Genomic DNA, 19,871 nt, shown 5'->3' with positions numbered 1-19,871 from the left:
CATATAGAAACATAAATGCAAAAACGTCTATGTAATTTGATTGAACTTAAATTTTCTTCTCTGCTACCTCTTTCTCACAAATGTGATGTTGCTAGATTCAGTCTTTTTTTATAAATACTATTATGGTATATGTTTTTAAGAATTAATCCATTCCTGTGTTCCAACTTATTGACTCGTTGGTCTCGTAATCTTCATCAATTCACTGTTTTGATTTCTCATTGTAATACATCTTCCTATCCCAGTAGTTTCTTTCCAAAGTTCTTGTGGAACTCTCTTCCTGCTGACGTTTTTCTTCCTACCTAAAACATTGTTTTTTCAAGACTAAGAACAAGAAGCGTCTTCTATTTTTGCGATAATTATCTTTTGCTCCTCTTAGCTCCTTACATAAAATGGTTTCACACCCTGTCTAGACAGATTTCCATATTTAAAAAAAAAAAAAATCGGAATAGATTTTTAAAAACATTTGATTTCCATGTTGTACACTATCGAAATACTCATTAACATTCTTTATTGTAATAAACGTTCAACATTCATGTATGACAGTATTGTTGAGGTATATTAGGTCGAGAAACATTATCCTTTTGACAGGATCAGGTAAAATATGCCTAGACCTGTGTTGCTACATACACTAATAAAATCATGAAAAATAATGATGCCAAACGAATAAAAAAGCTGTAAGGTTCAGAATAAAAATTTGAGTGCCATGATCACCAGGGACTTCTTTGATAGCCAACATGATGGACTGTGGATGTTGGAACAAACCAAGTACAACAAAAGGCATGAAAAAACAAGCCCGTTCACTTTAAAATCCAAATGCTATAATATACGGTACATATAAATTATTACTAGACTGGAGTTGAACCTTTTCAAATTTCTAAGAGTCTCAGTTGAAACATTTTGAAGCAACTATAAATCAACGGTTTCAAAAAAAAAAAAAAAAAAAAAAAAAAAAGTTGTGGCTTCAGTCATAATCTGATTTAAGACCATTCGGTCATTGAGATCTGAAAAATGTTTATGCTAATATCATACTTGGGGTACAATTTGATAACTATCAGTTTGGACATGAAAATCCATATCACTTCAAAAGAATGAAAGAATTAGGGAAACTTGGTATCTAATAACAAGGAAGGGAGAGGGGTACGGGACTCTGAAAAGCAGTGATATGAATTGTATTTGTGAGTAAAGTTATCGTTGTCGATATCAGAAACTTCAATTCTTTGAATCATCCTTCCAAAAAGAAGAGAATTCATAAAAATAAAATAATAATAATAATAATAATAATAAAAAAAAAAAAAAGAACTGGAATAAAGTAATATTCGGATTTTACCTTATAACCGTTTCCCAAACTCTGCAATAAAATGCAGCCATTGATGATAATATTCCTGACAAGTAATATTGATTTCATGATTGAATATTCTAGCAGGAATCAAAGAGAAACAGTTGGAATGGTGGAATAAAGGATGCAAGTTGATTAGATGGGGTAGAAGGAACAAAAAAAAGCAACAAAAAAATTGATCAGTGAGTTTTATTTCTATGAGACTTGATGACATCAAACCACTTTTTGATAAGAGGCAACCCACCACTGGTAGCCATTTTTGAATGGACCGAAGATGACAACTAATAATGGGAAAGGGAATAAAAACAAATGAATGGGAATAGATAAAATTGAGGTAAGGATAGAAAGAGACAGAGAAAGATAGAAAGAAAGAAACGTGTTATGGTATGTGATGTTTATCTACCCTGTTTCCTGAATATGTGGACTCTTCCAGACACCATAAAGGAGATCAGGACAAAGTCTCAAAGCAGTTTTTCAGCCACATATCATTATGTACTTGTGTAAATATAGCACCATATTGTCTTATTATTGTGCCTTCAATGACAAAATAAAAAGAGACAAAGAAAGAAACGGAGGAGAGGGAAGGAAAGAGACGGACGAGTAAAATAATTAATATACCTTAAAATAGGACTCGAGGAATGGTAAAATAAATAAAAAACTAATCGATACAAAACTTTAAATAAGATGAAAATAAAAATATAATAATACAAAAAATACGAAAATAATTAATATAAGTTAAAATAAATTCAGCATGACCATAAGAATGAACGGCTAAGTATGTCGGTTACATGAACCATGTAAGTTGTCCAAAATGGTGTTTTTACGAGTTTTTTTAAGGTAAGCATCTGATGAGCACGTGACTAAATATGCAGCGATAACATAATTTTGCAGACTTGTTAGTTGCAATACGAAACAACTGTAATGGATACCTTTTGAAAAGTAATAAATGACCAACTGAGAAAACTTGATATTTGGAACTTAGAGAATTATGTATATACTATACTATATATGCTTTGGAACCCAATAATTCATTAAGCTGGGATTTTTTTTTTTTTTTTTAAGTATATGCAAAAAAAAAAAAGAGCTTTTTCATTATAAAAAACTTTATGAGGATTTTTTTAATCCATTATGATTGGTATATACAAACCGAGTACAATTCAAATAAATGATTAACACACACACACACACACACACACACACACATACATACATATATTAGTCATAGTATTAAAAAATTCTTTTGGTCCCCTGACCTGTAAATCCACCCTTGCCTGTGCGTCTGTCTGCACTTTTCTCAATAACTATGCTTCAGAATTTAAAAATTTTTTGCACAAACATTAAATATGATATGAGTAAAAAAAGTAACAACAGATTTTCCCGGAAAACTCCGCTTGCCTCCCTAACCTTTCGGGTTAAAATGGCTAAAATTGACACTTTTGTGCTTATTAAAAAAATTGATGCCTTGGATTTTTATAAAACTTTCTGAAAAGTTGTAACTAACTGATTTTTATATAATTTTGTTTGTCTATACTTCGCGATAACTCTTGGGTGTACCCCACGGGCTCTTTTAGGGCTAATAAAAACACTCCAATTTTAGGACTATTTCACCATATTTGTCCAAAATTTTCTGTCTATTTAACAGTTTTGCATGGTGTTGAACTCAAATCTAAATCTGTTAAGGCCTTGGGGACTTTTGGGGCAAAACAGGGGGGGGGGGCGGCGGCGGATACAAATGATGCTCTTAGTCATTTCTTTTTTTGCATGGTGGAGAACTCAAATTTACATATGTTAAGGCCTAAAATTGCACTGTTTGTTCATTTTCACTAGGATTTGACGTCCCCTGGGGACTTTTGGGGCTAAATGTGAACTTAGTCATTTTTTATGCCTCGTTCACTGTGCACTCACGGGGTACCATGCTTGCTTCACTTGTTTTACTTTAAATATATTAATTGCAGTTACGTATCTAATCTGTGGAAATATATGTTGACTTCATCCCTAGCGAATTTGTTAAAACTTGAATTTAGAAAAAAGTAAAACGTCTGCTTACATTATAACTCTCTCGCTTTAATATCATAACAATAAGTTTAATTACTTTCATGAATTTTGTTGGAACTTTTACTCCTTATTGAGTTAAATTCCATCAAATCTATTATATCCATATTAAACCTACACATGAACCTACACATCTTTCATTCTATAGGTAAAAATAGTAATGGAAATCCATATAAAATTAACATATCACTCAATAAGTTCCAAACCAGACGTATAGATGGAGACAGACACAAAATTGCTTGATTTTTTTATAAGCACTTTTCTGCAAGGAGAGGTCGCTTTTTTGGTGATATTTTTGAAAGTCATCCCTTCTTTTTGATTGACTAGCCTTAATTTAAACCTTTGCCACTTCCTGTTTGCCGATGGATGCAATGGCAAAGATGTAATTTTTTTTTTTTTGCATGTCCTTTTCCTCCTTTGCGGTAAGGGTTTGAGCCTGTCTATAGTACAGACATAAATGATGCTGAACACCGAGGTTGCCCAATTCAGTAATTGTATCAGTAAAATGAGACACACTAGTTCTGGATGATCTAAACTGAAGTTGGAGGAAATAGCAGAGGAGTTTTATTTGCATATTGCAGAAGTTCTTTTTATTAACTCCGGTGGCGTCAGTCCTAGAAGGCCATTCTTCAAGATGGAGATAATTTATACTCAAGCTATGAACACCCGTTGAACCACAACATCACTACTTGCTTACTTATACTAGTGGTTCATGCATGCACACGAGCGTCAGATGGTCAAATATCCAGGGTTGAATAGTAAACTAAGTAGGTATCATTCATTCTATACAGGTGTAAATTAAAACTCTGAACCATTTAAAAAAATTTCTTGCAGCTATCAGATGTGTGTGTATGTGTGGGTGTGTGTGTGTATACTAGCAGGCCGCCTGGCATTACCTGGTTGTAAAATACACTTAAATATATTTTGATTAATGCAGATTTCGTATGTATTATTATATTATATTGGACCCAATATGTAGCAATGATTTAAAAAGTTTTAAAAAAAAAAAAAAAAAAAGAAAAAAGTCGTGCACCAGAATCAAAATCGAAACCATAATGTTTAGCTTAGATTTTTACTTTTTCCTTTGACGTTAATGCCCGAGCTATGAAGACATGTTTGCTGCAAGGTTAAAAATTAAAACAGAAACCAATAGCTATTATTCTACGCATGCATATTTGTAATGCCATCGTTCAACCTTCACCTGGCAAATTCCATTTCTTTAATTTTCACTTTTGCACCGATTTTCCCCGGCTAAAACCCAAATATAAAGTTTTGCATGGGTTCAAATATCCCATATATAAAGTTTTATATCTGTAAACACAAAAACTGACAGAGGAGTTTGGTAGGCAATTTTTTTTAAACGGGTATATATATACGCATACATAAATATATATATAAAGAAGTTTGTGTTTACTATAACCTTTTTATGCAAATATTACGCAAGTATAAATCATGTAGAATATCTGCATGAATAAAATTATACGTAATAGTTACCTAAACATGATCATCCCATAATAAAACAAAAAACTAATAAGGAATTAATTAAAATGAATATTTAAAAAGAATATACAAATAAGCTAGATCTTTTGCAGATAAATGCAATTCCACGACCCATAAATAAGAAAGTTGTATTTTCTTTTTAAATAAATAGAAAAAAGGGTTTTAAATATGAATATCAATACCCCCCCCCCAATTTATAGGAGTATATAAATACATATATAAATACACACACCTCAGTTTACATAAAAATATTTTTAAGGTGTATACCCCTTATAATATTGTCCAACTTGTTTCAAAGAACAAGCTCAATGAATTTGTTTCTGGCTTCAGAGCATATATATTGGTTTGGCTGCATCCCAATAATCAAAAAACGTCTGACACCACGTTGGAAAGTTCTCCTACCTTCATCTTAGATTTACAACATGATGTCAGATGTATTTGGGAGGAGATTTTTCTTTGATTGTCATCTTTAAAGTAAGTCTTCACGCTTTTGACTTGCCAATCTTCTCATATTTCTTAATCACCTTTCTTCCTATCTGTTTTGTTTTGGAATACTGTGCCTGTCTTTTATTTATTATTTTTTTTTAATTAATATTTAATCGTCTCTTAATATTTTTTGTTATGGGTTGTGAAACATGCATAAGATGGTCAAGAAGAAGATATAAGCATTCACAAAAGAGAAAAAATAAATAAATAAAAATTAAACAAAAATTATGATTGTAGACTTATTAATATTTTTTCCTTTGGTTATTGGATGCAATTAACCAGTGTGTGTGTGTGTGTGTGTGTGTGTATATATATATATATATATATATATATATATATATAAAGAGACGGAGGACACGGGTAAGAAATGTTTTTTAAATAGCATGAATTGGTGAGCCTAAATTTATCTGGCGGAAAAAAAAAACTAGATCCAATATTAAAATTAATTTTGTTCATGTGTTTTAAGGGATGTGGTGTATGTTCAACACTGCTGGGGAGCCATGCTTTAATATACTGTTTTGTTTTTAAATCCTAGAAACAGTGTTTCATGGTAAACAACTGATGATCCCTTTAAGAACATTGATACTATTGTTTGTTCGTGTAAATAAAACCATTCAGCAATACAGGAGATTAATTGACTTACTGACAAAATAATGTTCCAACGAAGGACAATTTTTTTTTTTTTTTTTTATAGTTTTAAAAGTTTTAAAGAAACTTCCAAGACTATATATAATCCATTTCCCTATCACCTGGCATTTCAGCATTTTAATCCGGTCGATCTTTGCCCTTCTTTGCGGTTTCCATGTAATTGTCGAAATCTAATAACTATATAAATTGTGACAATCTGTTCATTGAACTGAGAGATTTATGTAAACACTTAACACTTGCAAACACTTCCTGCCATCCACAGTCCTATGAAATGTGTCATTTGAAAAATGAAAATGTATATCTTCATACACATTTCTCTCTATATAGAGTTCTAACTTCTTGAAATTATTTTCCACTCTTTCTCTCAGCACAATTCAATGTGTTATTGTGACAATGACAGCAGCAGCAGCTGCAGCATCGGATGAAGGCGTGAGTCATCCTGCGTTGTGGAAGCAACAGGAGATGGACGGGGGTAGTGGATTGGAGTGGAAGAGAGAACTGGGGAAGTGAAGAGATGCAAAGAGACATCCTTTGTGAACGATACATACGGACATTGGTTGCGATGATGACACTGTGGTCAAGTTAGTCGGTTGTCTTTCTTTCTTTGACTATCTCTACAAAGATTTCTGGCCAAAAGTTTATTTGTACTTCTGACAGTTTTATACGCTGGGAAGCGGCAAAAACCTGGCGGTTAATGGACGTACTTAAATGATGAGGCAAGTTAACGATGAGGGTAGTTTGAAGTTTCTGTGCGTGAAAAAAGCTGACAACATGGTTGCAGCAATAAGTTAGGGTTAGAGTCAATAGAATCTTGAAACAGAAATCGAGAAATAGAGACAAAATAAATAGAGGAAACAACAGAGAGAAAGATAGAAGGTGAAAGAAAGAGAGAGAGAGATGACAGAGCAAATGAGAGGAAAGGAGAGGGACAGAGTGAAGAGCGAGAGGGAGGGGAACAGAGTGAAGAGCGAGAGGGAGGGAGACAGAGTGAAGAGCGAGAGGGAGGGAGACAGAGTGAAGAGCGAGAGGGAGGGAGACAGAGTGAAGAGCGAGAGGGAGGGAGACAGAGTGAAGAGCGAGAGAGACAGAACTCCGTCCATAAAGGAAGGGAGGGAGAGGGAGCTCTGAGAGGGAGGGAGACAGGGTAAAGAGTGGGAGGGAGACAGAGCGAAGAGTGGGAGGGAGACAGAGCGAAGAGCGGGAGGGAGACAGAGCGAAGAGCGGGAGGGAGACAGAGCGAAGAGCAGAGAAAGAAAAGGAGGAGTAGAGAAACGGACTTTTTTTACTTGCTCCCTTGAAAGAGCAAGGAAAAAGGGTGGGGGCGATGTCAGAGGGGCAGACAAAAGATGTAGAGAGAGGATCTGTAAATGCTGTAGTTAGTGTACAAATTGATATAAGAGAAACAGACAGTAAAGACGGAGAAAATATTTCATGAAACTTTTTTATATTAACCTTGATATGAATAATGCAGAAACGTTAACTTAGAAAAATACAATACGAACATTTGGGGATTGGTGGGAGCAGAAATATTTTGGGATTTTTTTTTACAGACAAAAGAAATTCTCTCAGAATGGACAAATTGTGTAGTGTCATATCCAAATTCCATTGAGGGAAGTGAGGTTATGTCTTTCACACTATTACACTTTCAAAAAGTATGAATGAATCCCCACCCCTCTCTAGCTATTAAATAGTAGACTTTCAGACTATGGTATAGCCACAAGTCTCAGAAAGGAAAAGTTCAATGGATCAATCTTTGAATATGAATGTTAGCAATGCTGCATTAAGAACTATATCTGAAATTGCATTATCACAGACATTTATTGAAAGTAATACATGTTTTTTTCTTTTTTAAGTACCTGAACGTTTATATAAAAATTCAGAAAAGGAAACAAATTCTTAAAGAAGTTGAAGAATAATCAATGTATTCGGACCCAGCTTCCCCACTTCTGTAAATCTATGTCTGCTGTTTGACGATTCTTTCAGAATTTTTGTAATTTTTTTCTTAAAAAAAAAAGAAAGAAAACTGCTCAGCCATTTTTTTAATTTAACAATGGCTGCTGACATATTGAAGAGACTTTGCAAAGTTTAGTTGACAGAATTCGACTGCACACCTTGTTAGGTGTTTGTCAATTGCTACTTCATCAAGTCTTCAATTGTCAACACAGACTATAAACCTTCTGATTGGACAACACATATTTAATCCTATTTGCATAAATCCCTAGAATGAAGATTACTTAAAAGTGTGACGTTCATTATTTTACTTAAGATTGTTAGTCTACCCCCCCACCTCTCTCTCATATCTCTACTATTATATTAAAAAAAAAACCTTGTGTGTGTGTGAGAGAGAGAGAGAGTTCTCCATGGATTCAGAAACGGCTGAGCCGATTATTTTGAAATTTCACACAAAGATACTTGATGTGTCTGGGAGTGTTCTTATGTATGTTTGGGATGCGTCTGATTAGTATTGAATATCGATAATTGAAAAAATATGATTGAAGGATGTTCGATTTTAACCAAAGTTAACACTTTTATACAACCTAACATCACAAGTGCATTTGAGAAGTTTTATCATCGCACAAGCAGCAAGACTCAGCCTATAAAATCAACTGAAGATTCTTTTATAAGGCAGGGGCACATTTGAAATGAATGTTTCTGTTTAGGGCACAGTTGAACCATGATACTTGATTTTTGTATTTTATATAAGTCATTATTTACAACAATTTTATAAAATAAACACTACATTCTCTACAGTGCAATGTAGACTACAATGCATTGTGGACTAAGTCACTTTGGGGAGGCATGTGAAGCTTCCTCCCGGTACACTGTGGGGTGGAGGGAGGATCTTTAACTAGAGTAGGCAATCAATTGATTTGATTAAAATGGACGATTTCACAGATTTCGATGACAATGAAAGTAAGAAAGGGTGGAACATTTCTTGATCCTCATTACAACCTGGACAACGTTGGGTCTCCCTGCTGGTATATATATATATATATTTGCAAATATTATTTAAGCTAATACATACAGTTGCTATTATATCGGAAATATTAATTTAAAAAAAAAACAAGTGAAGCATGCATGGTTCCTGTGAGTGCACAGTGTATGAGGCATAAAAAAAATGACTAAGTTCAGCATTTGCACCCTCCCCCATTTAGCCCCAAAAGTCCCCAGGGTACATCAAATCCTGGGGAAAATGAACAAATGGTGCAGTTTTAGGCCTTAAAATATATAAATTTGAGTTCTGCACCATGCAAAAAAAGAAATGACTACGTCCATCAATTGCCCCCACCCATTTAGCCCCAAAAGTCTCCAAGGCTTTAACATATTTAAATTTGAGTTCAACACCATGTAAAACTGCTAATAAATAGACATACGCAGAAAATTTTGGACAATTATGGTAAAATAGTCCTAAAATGGGAGTGATTTTATTAGCCCTAAAAGAGCCCCTGGGGCGCATCCAAGAGTTATCACGAAGTATAGACAAACAAAATTATATAGAAATCAGTTAGTTACAACTTTTCAGAAAGTTTTATAAAAATCCAAGGCATCAATTTTTTTAATAAGCACAAAAGTGTCAATTTTAGCCATTTTAACCCGAAAGAGAGGCAACCGGAGTTTTCCCGGAAAATCCGTTCTATTTTACTCATATCATGCTTAATGTTTGTGCAAAATTTCAAAAAATTCCAAGACGTAAGTAATTGAGAAAAGTGCGGACGGACAAGCATGAGTTTACAGGTCCACCCTCCTTTTGTCGGGGGTGGGGGTGGGGGGTGGGGGGGGGAGAACATGCACAAGAGAAAAAGTGATTATTTATTTATTATTTTGATTTCTACAAACCGTAAGCTTTTCAGTAGTCAAATTGTAATGCGATGCTAACTTAAAACAGTGCCGATTCTTACATACAAGTTCGAATCCCATTCTCATATTTTTCTGTAAATTTTTCTGTTTCAAACCTGCAGCTAATTAATCATTTACATAACAGATAATTTGTCTGTACAATATGGTATATATCTGACAATGAGTTTGCAGGTAGAGCTCCTTTCAATATTCTCAAATGGTAAAATGATAAACGTTTTCTAAAAACACACACAAGATTGGTTGCATCAAAATAGGATTAAAAAACCAAGTCAGTAAACAGATATTAACCCTAGCGAACAATTTTCAAGTAGACCGATACCTTAAAAAAAAAAAAAAAAAAAAAAACTTATGATATAAGCTGATATACCTATTCCAGAAATAATTGACTTATCCAGAGACCACAAATATGGTTACATCTAACATATTATTGGGTAGCAATCTGTAGCAGTTATGGCTTCTAGAATCATGACGCGTACTTCTGTTACATATTTTTTTCTAATAATTTTTTTTGTAAATTATACAATTGTGTTTGTCTTGATTATTATTGGCCTGCAAGACTACAACACTGGCGAAGAGGGATTTAAAACTTGCACTGCTATAAAACTGGTGATGAAGGATTTGAAACTTACATCACTACAACAGAAACCTTCTTTGAAAGCAGAACTTTTAAGATTATTGCAAGAAACACGGCAAGAAATTCCCTAAGAACCTGTTTGTAAACTGATCGCTAGCAAGTCTAAAAAAAAAAAAGTCCATGTATTAAAAAAAGAGAAATAGGATGTCAAGTGAGTTTTCATATGTAAAGTATTGATACTTTGTGATAGTTTCCAGAAATAATCAATATTTAAAATAAACTAAGCTTATATGATTATTTACTTCTGTTATGCCTCTGTACATTGGTTTTAAAAAATTGTTTTTTTTTTGTTTTTCAACCTTCACTTTCACATTTTTTTCCTGTGAGATGGGAAAAGTATGCTTCCATCAGGATCTTTAAAAGTCTAACGGAAACATGTACAAGGAATATGCCATTAATTTGCAACGCTTCCAAAAAATTGGTGGATTTGAACATCCATTTTTTTGTCGTTTTTTCCAAAGATTAGTGATTGAGGAAATGTGTGTGTGTGTGTGAGAGAGAGAGAGAGAGAGAGAGAGAGAGAGAGAGAGAGAGAGAGAGAGAGAGAGAGAGAGAGAGAGAGAGAGAGAGAGAGAGAGAGAGAGAGAGAGAGAGAGAGAGAGAACAACAATTTCTAATTGATCACTTTTCCTTTCTTCTCTTCATTCCTAATGGAAAATACTTTCAAAGATTTGCACCAAAAGATTAATCCTGCATAATGCCAAGGCAACAGAACTCAACCAGAAATGAGTATTTTTTGTTTATGTTATTTTTAAAGAAGAAAATTTAAAAAAGATAAGAATTAAGTTGCAAAAAAAAAATGTATGGCAAATTATTGGCATGGCAAAACCGAAAATGTTTTTGTCAAAAATATCACCAGTATGCACCTGAAAAAATTTGACAAGAAAATCAAGGTGTTTGGCACAGATAAGTAAAGTGAGGAAGGTGTGGAATGAGAGAGAGAGAGAGAGAGAGAAGGAAGGAGGGGAGAGGGAGAGGGTGCGAGTAAAGGAAAACAAGATATATAATGGAAGGAATAGTGAATAGATGACGTTTGATAAAAGATTGGGATATTGAGGGGGAGAAAGGAGTGAAGGGATAAGAATGGAGAATAGGTTGATAATTTGGCAATGGAATTGGGCAACAAAACTGATGTACAAATTGAAAAGGAAAAAGGGGAAGGAAGAATCAAAATGGGAAGAGTGTCAAGGATTAGGAGGCAAAGTAATAATAAAAATGGTGGGATATGGATAAAAAAAAAAATTGAAAAAATAAAAATCCTGTACAGGTGCTATGAAAGATGGAAATGGTTTCACAGAAGAATCACTATTGAAAAAGAAATATGCAAAATCCATCTTAAACGAATATGTAGGGAACAAAGATATACACAAACATTGGTTCCATGCTTCATTAAAAGGGGAAAAAGGTGGAAAGGGGTGGGGGTGAAGTAAAAGAATTTCCTTTTGATGTTTTCCGATTTCTGGGAGATTTTTTTAAATTCTTTTTATGTTTGGCTGTTTCTTCAAAGCTTATAGACGTCATTCTTATTCAGAAATATTTGTTTACATACTGAGTTTGGAAGTTGGTTTCTTTACAAATGAAAAAGGGGAGATATTAAGGATGAAGCATAATGTCCCATGGAAATCGCCATATTAATACTGGATAATCCCAATACAAAATATTTTCCGTGTAAATCTTTTTTTTTTTTTTTTTTTTGATATAATAACAATGTAGGGAAAAAAGAAGTTTCCATCCGACAACTAAAAACAATTTTCCATTTTGTGTAAAAGATTTTCATAAATCCAACCAACGATATCACCTAAGATCAATAACAAGCATGATGCCTGGTTGCATAAAAAAACATGATGAGTTTTCAATGATGTCAAAATGCAAACAAATGATATTAATATAAAATTAGACATAATTCTCATGTCAGAAAAAAAAAATATCTCCATTAAGATTATTTTCTGCTTTTGAATATCAGCTATTTCTATGCTGTCAACATTAAAATGTTGAATGGACATAGCAGTAAAAAAAAAAAAAAAAAAAAAAAAAAAAAAAAGATAGAGAATACGAGAAAGACAGAAGGGAAAGACAGACGGGATGTAAGTAAAAAAAAAAAAAAAAAAAAAGAGACAGTAGGAGGTAGGTAAAAAAAAAAAGGGACGCGAGAGGATAAGTAAAAAAAAAAAAAAAAAAAGAGAGATGCAAAGGAGTACGTAAAAAAATAGATACGCAATGGAGTAGGTAAAAAAAATAGAGACATAAAGGAGTAGGTAAAAAAAAAAATAGATACGCAAAGGAGTAGGTAAAAAAAAAAAAAAGAGATGCAACGGAGTAAGTAAAAAAAAAAATTGAGACACAAAGGAGTAGGTGAAAAAAATAGAGACGCAAAGGAGTAGGTAAAAAAGAGACAGGAGGGGTAAGTGAACAAAAAAAGAGCCGTAAAGGAGTAGTAAGAAAAAGAGACACACAGAGGTAGGTGAAAAAAAAAAAAAAGAGAGAGACAGGAGGATGGAGGGTGAAAACGAGACATGGGGAGGTAAATTTAGTTATTTTATTCTATTTTTCTTATGTACTATATTATTCTAAATTTAAGTTTATTTTATGTATAGAGTTGTTTGTTCTTTCACTTTCACAGTTTAATAAGCTTTGCAGCTTTTTAAAGTGTCAAATTTCACTATCAGACAATCTACACGAGTTGTCTAAATTTCTACATGTACTGGCCTATCATACTATTTCTCACTCGATTATTGGCGATTGTCCACTTTGAACTTCCTGTAGTAAGTTGCTAATGCTGGTTTTATTTGGTGTTTTTCTTTCTTTTGCTATTGAATGCTTTTATGGTCATAATATCTGGTTTTAAAATCTAGGAAGATCATACTCTCGTAAGTACATCTTGTTATTCAGGTTTTCTTTAGCAAATATTGTGGCTTAGTAAATTATGCTTTTGGTTAATCATTTGTTTTGTAGTAGACAAACTACACGAATTCTACAGTTTATAACTTCTTCTCTTCATTATTAACTTTGTTATTTCTATTTGAGTGATTGATATTAGAGTTTAGGTTATCATTGTTTGGAGTGGTTATACTTTTGTTCTTCTTAGTGTTATTCTTATTGCTGCTATTTTGGTCACGTTTTTTTGTGCATTTGTTATTTTTTCTCCACTGCTCTCATTTACTGTTTTGTTATTGCATACTTTAATTAGCGTTTTTGCATTTTCACGGCAATTGTAGGACAGGTAAATATATTTTCCTAACTTAATATGCCCATATACATACACACTTACAAATAATAAATTTTTAATATCTAACATTTTTTTTTAGTATACCAAAATATAATATTAGATAGATACAAATCCAAAAGTGCCATGTTGTAAAGTTATAAAAAGTGAAGTGCTATAAACGGACCAATATTCATCACATACATTATATATATATAATTTGTAAACAATTCCATTACCACAAGTATACCTAAATAATATTCATATTATTTTATTGGTTGTATGATACGTCTTACACGTGTTTTGTTGAATGGTATAGATTGACCAAACAATTTATTAGAGACCCATATAAACTAATAAGAAAAACAGTTTTTTTTTAAAGAACAAAAGGTCGAAAAGAATACATCCACACATGTTGCTACACCTTCATGAGCATGTTTCAGTCAGCAACTAGAGACTTTTTCAGGCGATACAGCTTATACGAAAACAAAGTTTGCAATGAAAATATCAGGCCTTCCTCGTCACAGGGAGTTAACATCAGGAGATTCCGTCAAATGTTGTGAAAAATAAGATTTGGTTGTATATAAATAAGATCCAATAGGGGTGCGGATTTGAGTTCATGTTTAGATATAGGAATTCCTATATCTAAACATGAACTCTAATAGTAATAATAAAATAAAGAATCAGGATTAAAACAATTAAAATATTTTTAACTTCTAAAATAAATACTGATTTTATGTTAAACTAGAAACGGGAAAATGTTATAGTTTGGTTGTAATATGTTTACTTTTGTATTCATTTTTGCATTAAACATTAATTTCTATTAATCCCTGACTGTACATCGAATGGATACCATAATACTTTGTTATGAGAAGGTGCAGATAACTAAGGTTTATACAATATATCAGCCAGATTAACCCATTAGCTTTTGAAAAAGGTGGAACGAAAACACAAAAACAGATTCTCGTTAGATCACCTAAGTTAAGCAATGTTGAGCCTGATATATACAAAAATGGGTAACCATTTGGGAATACATATATATATATATATATATATATATATATATATATTCACAAAACAAAATTAGAGCATCATATAATGTATTTTCCATGATCGTTACAATTTTTTCATGACCATGCAGACCATATATATATATATATATATATATATATATATAGATACTAGGCTTTTTAGCCTGTTAAAAACGAGTAAAAGTTACAGCCTGTTGACTTAGTGTTTTATGCCAAATTAATGGTTGAATATAGATTTTAACTCCTTTTTGTATTATAAACTAATCCCTAGTAATCTCTAATAGTCCATCAAATGAATACCATAATACTTAGTTTGCTGCATTTTATCATAAATGTTCATACAAAATTTTAGCCACATAGGCCCAGTACTTTCTGAGAAAAAGTGAGAGTAAATGTGATACTGTGATGACTAATTCCTAATTAATCTCTAACTGTGCATCAGAAGGATATCACAATATTTAGTTAACTACACCTTATCATAAGAGAGGCCCATACAAAATTTCAGTCAGATTGGCCCAGTAGTTTCCAAGAAAAAGTAGAATGAACAAGGAGAAAGAAATATAATATAGATAAAAGTAGTTATATAAAGTAAAGTAGCAAAATTTAATTGCAAGTAATTTATCATTAATCAGTAGGGCTATGACAACAGCATATTCTTTTCCTTGTTTTGATTCTCAGGTATATATCTATTGATATCTTATGTTTTTTATGTAGAGTGATGTGGTTCTCAGTTGATTAACTGTGTCTAACTGTGTCGGATATATATTTGAGAGTCAATAAATGAAAGGAATATGCTGTCATAGCCCTATTATCATTCATTATTGAATGATAGAAATATGGATGGTTCTAAATCTGAAATTTTATTCTTAGTTTGAAGTTTTAGCATTTCACACACACAAACAGTGTGGCCATTGTGTGTGTGTGTGTGTGCACACCAACAATTATGATAATATATTAAAGTATTTCATGTTCATACATACGTTATCACCTTCATCTAATATAGAAAATGCTATATGTCTGCCTGTCTGTCTCCATATTTTCAAACTATTTCTTCCAAAACTAAAAGTCGGAGAGCGGCGCTAGGGGCCTCAAATGATCGAATTTTTTACAGACTATTCTTTTTAGGTCTTTAGCTGGTTAAAATATTTTTTAAGGAGTCAAAAACGGATCAAAATTGAAAAAAAAAAAATCTTTATACATTTTATACATTCATCTTAGTTTATTTTTAATTTATAATCAGTTCATATGCGTGTTACGTTGGTACAGTGGTAAAGTCAGCAGCTTGGAATGTAACAATTTTGCTTTCGGTTTCGATTCTAGCTGATGGCATCTGAATACTTTTTTTCTTTTTTTTTAACTTTTGAAATCACGACTCTAAAATAATATAGACGAAATCTGGACAAATAAAAATATCATATATCGAAGCGTACATACTAAAAAAAGCAGATTGGCCAATCAACAAAGGTTGTGATTGATGATTCTTCTGACTTTAGCCATTTTAAAAATGAATTGTTCCAGAATCGAATTCTGTCACCGCGTCAACTAAAAAAAAAAGTACAATTTTAAATCAATACACTTTAAAAAGTGACATTCGTTTTATTTATTTGAAAAATATTTAGATGACAATTATTTTTATTGCAAAACAGATAATATTTGTTTTAAAAACGATTAAATTGCTGCAATTTTAAATCTATATAATACTAAAAGTCTATGGATCTTGTATGTTTGCAATCAGATTTCCGGTTTTCAACATCCGGTTGCGCATGCGTAAATAGCAACGTCTTCAATCCGTTATTCCAATTCCGGAATTTTTATATCGCTTTTAATACAAACAATTTCATTTAATTTGATCAAATAGTTATTTATATATACAAATAATACATAGATTCATAGATAATTATAATATATATTATAAAATCTATTTATCTATGAATCTATTAATAATATGAAATATTACCCTATACAATTTATGGAAAGAAAACACCTCTCACTTTCCCTCTAATAGATTTCAACACTCCTACTCCCTCTGTTTTCGTTACGTACGCGAGAAATAGTTACGTGTATGTGTGAGAGACAGAAAAAGGGAGCGATGTAAAACTGGATAGAGTTATCCCCCTTAACTAATGCAGACCTTTTTACTAGAGGGCGTTATTACAAAAAAATTTCTTTTTCTTCTTCCCATGTTTTTTAAAGTCGTCTGCTTACATTTCCAAACGGAAAGCTGAATCGGTAAATGCACACATTTCTATTACATTAAATAGTGTTTTCCTTTACACAATGGGTACTGAATGTTTGCTTAAATTAAATGAAAAAAGTTACATTTTATTTTCATTTTCTATTTAAAAAGCCATTATTAACATGTGGAGAGTGTTTTTTTTTTTATTATTCTGTACTTTCAACTAACAATTTCATTTAAAAGATGATATATCAAAATTTGAATTTAACTATAATAAGGATTATGATACCTGTTCAGTGCATATTTACCTATAAGTATGACCAACCACTTATAATTCAGTAACTGTAATTTAAAAAAAATAACAATTATAATAAACAGAACGACTCATAGAAATCTATCTATATTCTTTTTTCATTTTAATATACTTTCATAGAAATGCTTCTGTTATGTAAAAAAAAAACTATTTTCTTTATGCCACAAGTGTCACGCTCATACATGAATTCCATAGCTAATATAACGTACTGACCCAACGGGTCACGGGTGGTCTAGTAAATAAATAAAAAGCATATTCGTTTTATTTATTTAAAGAATATTTAGTTGACAATGACAATTATTTTTTATAGAAGACATTTAAAAAAAAAAAAAAAAAATGACGTACGACGTGATTTCAAAAGGAACATTATTATTAACTTTACATCATATCGATTGATCTATAAATCACCATGCAATTTCCACAGGGTTCCTCTAGTTATAATTATTACCTTTCACCTTTGGCAGATGGAGACTGCACAGCTTAGCGCTTAATATGGAAAATACTGGTGCATTTAATCTTACAAAGAGAGCAGTGAAGAAAGAAGCGGGGGTGTTCAGGGGCAGGAGTGTGGAGGAGATGCGATAATTTAGGAAGCAAGGAAAGTGTAGAGGGAGGAGTGTAGAGATTAGATTCCTGTTTGCTTCTTATCGAAGTGACTGACCAGCTAAACAAAGAATAATCAATAACCGAAGCGAAGAATCCATCGAATAATTACAGAAACTGACAATGAAGCTAATCGGAATGGATTCCTTGCTGCGAGATTCAATGTAAACAAGTGTTGCCATTTTAAACCTTTCTTTTCACAACAGCACGAGGATGATAAACATCAGAATACATATGTGCTCACTCACCCATTATCTAACATATATAAAGCAAAGCCAGTCTTTTTTCTTTTTTATTGTTTCTTTGTCATCGATAGCGTTCTTCCTACAAAATCAATATTTGATTCTGGTTTGTAAATTTTTCCTGTGGATCGTGGCATCATGTTATTAATTTTATTTGAGTTAATTCCTTACAGAAAATATTTTTTCTGAGTCGGAATTGTTTTCAAATTCCTGGCAGCTTTAAAAAAAAAATTACAAACAAAAAAACAAAAAAGGCGTAACTGTATTCGTCAATACAAAGTTACTTCTCTTTGATTTGAACAAAATAATATTTCGGAAAAAAAAAACATTGACAAAATGTCGTGTTGTTTTCTACAATATTTTTTAAGTGATTTTGGGGGCATCATGAGTAAAATCTCTCATTTGAATATTTAAATATTTCAGATTTTTATTCAATTTCATCCACAGTCATTAGACATCAATTAAGTAAGATTCCTTGAATTTCAATTTTTTCATAATACTCCTTAAGCTTAAAATATTAACTCAGAATTCTAGAAAAAGTTCAGTAGCATTATGTTTTGATTTTAATCTTTGTCGGGGGGTATCAAAGTGGTGCCAAACTCTAATTATGTGAATTCATTTTGCCTTCCCTGGGACGGATATTCTTCCTAAAACTAAAATACTGGTCTCAGGATAGATCAAATTCCCTGAACACCACTTTCATGTCACCCGACAAAAATTAAAATATGATATTAAATGTCATTTCTAGAATCGGTAAAATATGGCGACATAAATTATTTAAAATTATAGTTGGTAAATTAGTACCAAACAATTTATTTTGGTTGACCTACTCATTTGTGAAGTATTTGCATTCAAAGTTCAATGAAAAATATACGTTAAAAGTCAACGTTACGATATGCATATTAGTCATAGGTGATCATGTGTCAGCCATGTCATTTCTTTGGGAAATAGGTTTTATGTTTATCTAGGGTTTCTACTGCCAATAGTAATGCTAACCCGTTTATATTTTTTATTAAATATTTAAGTAACTTTGTCGCATATGAAAAGGTAAACGAAAGCAGATTATTTGGAATTAATTTCCTAACTACATTTCCTTTAAAATAATTTGTGTTGACAATAAACGTTTACTCTAGAAGGCTTGCTTTAATTTTGATATAAAAAAATCTACTGCCTGACTTTAATGCCATAAAATGTATAAAAATACGTCTTAAGCTTAAAAGTATCTTAAGAAAATGAAATTGCTTAACTGATGTCTAATGATCGTGGATTAAATTCAATGTAAACCTTATATATTACAATTATATATATATATATATATATATATATATATATATATATATATATACTAGCAAAAGTACCCGTCGTTGACTGGGTTCAAAAACAGCCTACAGAAAATGGACTCTGATTTATGAAAGTATGATAGGTTATGAAAAGGAAGAGTTGTAAAGAGATAGCTTCGAATTTGAGGATATCAAAACCAAAGCAAAATATGATGGAAGTAAAAATAAAATAAATAAATCCCATAATTTATTATACCATATCTGTTCACACTGAAACACTTATCACAGTATTCTGTGGATCTATATTAAAAAACCTTGTTAAACTTTGTGACATATTTCCATTCTATGGAGGTCAGGCGCGAACGAACACCCCATAATTTTATTATACCATATTTCTTCAAACTGAAACATAATTATCAAAGTATATTTATGCAGATAGACATGAAAAGTCTTCATTAAAGTTTGTGCCTATTTCTATTCTATGAAAGCCAGGCGCTAACGCAGACCCCA

General features: G+C 32.1%; 1 protein-coding gene across 6 annotated transcripts in view; it reads right to left on the bottom strand.

The window, feature by feature from the left end:
- Positions 1 to 19,871, bottom strand: part of LOC145277652 (vang-like protein 2) — a 605,707-nt gene that overhangs the window by 97,778 nt on the left and 488,058 nt on the right. For 2 of the 6 annotated variants that reach the window (XM_080129252.1, XM_080129254.1), the window contains one exon: positions 16,182 to 16,289. The exons of the other annotated variants lie outside the window; for them this stretch is intronic. The gene's annotated coding sequence lies outside the window, so the exon portion shown is untranslated. The remainder of the gene's footprint in view (positions 1 to 16,181; positions 16,290 to 19,871) is intronic. 6 annotated transcript variants of the gene reach the window in all.

This window comes from Euprymna scolopes, chromosome 6 (genome assembly GCF_053919585.1).
Source record: "Euprymna scolopes isolate OS-2025 chromosome 6, ASM5391958v1, whole genome shotgun sequence".
Lineage (NCBI taxonomy): Eukaryota > Metazoa > Mollusca > Cephalopoda > Sepiida > Sepiolidae > Euprymna > Euprymna scolopes.
Note: the sequence above shows the minus strand (reverse complement) of the source record. Positions and strands in the feature narration are given on the sequence as shown.